Below are 4,012 nucleotides of genomic sequence, written 5' to 3'. Positions count from 1 at the left end.
AAAAGCCCCCACTCAGCTGCTAGGTAACACCAGAGCCACCTCCCTGCACTCCAGCAGCAGCGTGTCACCTCCACAGACATCTGGGGCCATTCCCAGCATGAGCAGCTCAGCACTCAGCTGAGTGCCTTTTAAAAACATGGTGGTGACCACATTTTATTTAATAGTTTCATGGCAGCAGTGCTCACCTGGGGAGTGGGAAGCCTGTCTGAGGACAGCCTGTGTTCACTAGGCCAGCAGTATTTTGGGAGGAGTACATTTGCTACTGCTTACATTTGGCCAGCAAAGAGGCACTGACTTTGTTTCTCACCCTTCCAGTATTTAATGAAAATTTCACAAATAGTTCTTGGCATGTGGGCCACAACTGCCCTATGTCAGGCCACTAAAATACAGCATCCTGCTGCCATGTACTCCATCTCTTCCACAGCCTCCATGTGTTCGGCCAAGCCTTTATAGAAAAATGTCAGGTCCAGTGATGCTTTGAAAGAAAAGGTGGGGAATTTTTGCCTAAAGGACAAAGGCCTTTTGGGATGTAGCTAAATCTTGGAGTACAGGATTGCTATAAACTGCTCTGCATGGTCCCTCCTCAGCATGCTCCCCATTTGAGATACCATGTGAAAAAACCTAACTCCATATACTCTGCCTAACAGTCCCTGGGCTGCCTCTGTTTCAGAGGTCTGAATTAAATTTGCAGAACTTGTAGGATCTTCAGCTTATGGGCAAACACCCATTTTACTATAGTTTGAACTAGAATTTAGATTTTATATATATCAGACGCCTGCCTTGCTCATGTTTGTGGGTTTTATCTGTGATAAACACAAGGCCACTTTCCACCTCACTGGAAAGAAAGATGTTTAATTTGAAAAATTATAATAAAGCAGCATAAACAATGGGAATAAAACAAGAGCTGACACCAAGAGTTGGGCTCCTGCTATAATGCAAGAAACTTTTGAAATAAATAAATGAAAATACACCTCACTCAAATTTCTGATGTATGTAGGCTGTTCTTTCTGAATACAAACTTTAATAATTTTAATTACTATAGATTCCTCATAAATCTAGAGGACTTCCATACAGTTGGGCAAAACTGTCTTTATCAGTCCAGAAATTGTGTCCATCTATTGACAGCAGAGCTTAATCTATCCCAGCCTTCAAAGCCTTAGTTATCAGAAGCAATTCACATGCATGCCTGTGGGTGTTCAGCTCTGCTTTGGACATAAGTGCCTGTGGTTTCTTTTGCCCTTTCAGCTATAGTGCACCATAAATAAACATGAAGCATTTCCTTCTTAGAGCACTTTGTTCCTTTTTTTACTTCTTACTTAGACTTTTGGTTTTTAACCAGAAGCTACTTGTTGATTTATAAGCTTATTGTGTTAAAAATTTCCTCCTGTACAGTTTCCTACATTTCGCCTACCAAGCAAGGATGCCAGGTCTTTAATCTTAATATTGCCTCCTCATCTATTTACATGACACTTGTTTGTGGAAACTTCTATCCTTCACATTTGGATGAAGGACACCTTTAGGAGAATGCGTACAGTTAGCCTGCCGTGTATGTGCTGTTCATGCAGCACCCGATATGTCCTGGCTTATCATGTGAGGACAAAAGAAGGACTTGTGCCTGCTTTAGAAAGCCTGAACCTAAGGAGAAACATAAATGGAAAGAAAGGAAATGTGACATGAAAATCTTAACAGGGTTGGAAGTTGGCCACGTCCTGCTTGCTCAAGAGGCTTTTGTTTTGATTTTCTCCCCTGAAAATGTGGCTGAAGCAGTCATGCTGCTTGCAAGTGTTTTTGGGAGGTGTTTCACTAACAACTTTTGAAACCTGGCCAAAGGGGCAGCCCTGCACTTCAGCTCAAAGCACACAACACAAGTGGCTGGACACTCTCTGGGATGTTCAGGGTGTATAAGCACAGGGGCAGGCACAGAGGGACACATCATGAGGGATAGACGGTCATATGGGACTAAGAGGCCAAGGCAAGATCTCAGCAGAGGAAGCAGAATGCCAGAGGTGGGATTCAGACAAAGCCAGGAGAGAGGCAGGTAATAAATGCTGCAGCTTTATAACTCCCCAAATAACCACTGTGCTTCCAGCAAGGCATAAATTGACACCAACCTTATGGTGACTTTACAAATGAAAGATAACTTTTTAATTAATTGCACAGCGAACAAGAAAGAAATGAATGCTTCTCTTCTATAATGGTGATGTGCACTTGGTTGTGCTTTCCTGCTGCCTAAATAAATGGCAGGCAGAGTGTTGTGGTGCTCTGACAGCTCTTCTGGAATTGGATTATCTCCCCTCCTCCACTTGGCATTGCAGAATAGTCACTCTTAATTGTGCCTTCTGTCTGATTATTAACCACTGCTTCTGATCATCTCTTTCTGATCCATCTCTTCCCTCATCTGCTTTTCATCTTTTGCATTGCCTTTTTACAATTGCAACAGACTTGCCTCAAGGCCCCAGATTATTTCCTGTCATCTTTGGGTGCAACAGATTGTTCTGGGGATTTTGACAGCTCCCCTTGCCTTAGGGCTGTTCATTTCTCACCTGAAGCTCTGGCTTGTTGGGTTCTGACACTGGCCAAGAACAGGAGCAGTTCCTATAAGCACTGGTGATCCAAACTCTACCTCAGGGGATGAAGACCCTGAAACAGCACAACCTGCATGTCATGGCAGTCTTCAAATAGTTCAGCAGGCCCAGCAGTGAAGGTACTGCGAGCTACAAAATGGGAATTGGTTTTGGTAACACACCGTTCTGCCTGTCTTCAACAGGGCCAATGTAAATTGTGGTGGTGGCTGCCACCCTGCAGATGTTAGGTGAAGCAATGATTTTGCATCATGGTCCAAAGGCACTGGCATAGTGTAAGCCATGCATGGCACAGGCTGTAATATGTACTCATAAGAAATGTTTCATATAAGCAGTCATAGTCTTCTAAAAATCCTCATACCAACCCTTCACACAGTCAGACAGGAATTGCCTCAAAGTCATTGAAGTAAATACATTTCTGCTTTAAAATCCTAGAAGACAGACAGTGCTCCTTGCCAGGAAGATGATTAGGCCATCACTTGGAGGCTGGACCAGAGGAAAGAAATAAATGAAAGAGATAATAAATCCATCTATTCATATTACCAATCATGAAAGGAAAAAACCTGGCAAGCACCTGGCATGTAGGATGCTGGTCTGGAAGTGGGGAAAAAAGCAAGAAAGAGCATGACTGGAGCCAGACTTCTCTGGAGGACCAAAAAGACCCAAAATCCCTAAGTACTGCAAGTATCCTACCCAGTTAGATAGCAGATACCGAATGAAAAAAAAAATATCATATTGGCTGAGTTATTATTTTGCTAAATACCCAGCAGCAGCCAGCTCTGAACTGTGGTACAGCAATGCCAGAAATTTCAGGCAGGGAACCTAATACCAAGTCTGTACTGCTGCTATCGATTACTTTGCTTTCATTTATAAATAATGTTGGTTTGCTTAGGTTGCCCGTTAAGAGCTCTGAGACTATCCAGAGTGATATCTCATTCCTTCAGAAAGACATTAGGTTCAATACATTATACGCTCTAAAGGGCATCACTGCAGAAAGAAGCAATAAAGCCACAAAGCAAGAATCGGTTGCATGGAAAAAATGAGTTTTCATCCCATATCAGGAGGAATCGGAGATCATCTGTTCTTTTTCCTGGGTGAAAACAGAGATAGCTACCTCCCAGATAGTCACCAAGAATGGAGCTCACCCGCAGAAATGCTCTGGTGTTTTGGACCCTGGTTCCAGAGCCACGTTCACTGAACTGAGAAAGCAAATCCATACATTCTGATGAGGCCTGTGACACAAGAGCTAGTACTTGGCAGAAGTATGTCTCTGATGTGGGAATATACAGTACATCTACACCTACACATGCACAACGATGCATACACACATTGTTCAAGGACCGGTGAGCTTGGGTTAGATGAGCTAAATAAAGGATAGCGGTTTGCATGTGCAGCTACAAAATAAAATCCTCCATGCAACTGATTCACCT

The sequence above is a fragment of the Falco rusticolus genome, chromosome 2 (genome assembly GCF_015220075.1).
Source record: "Falco rusticolus isolate bFalRus1 chromosome 2, bFalRus1.pri, whole genome shotgun sequence".
NCBI lineage: Eukaryota > Metazoa > Chordata > Aves > Falconiformes > Falconidae > Falco > Falco rusticolus.
The sequence above is the reverse complement of the archived record's forward strand: the minus strand, read 5'-3'. Positions refer to the sequence as shown.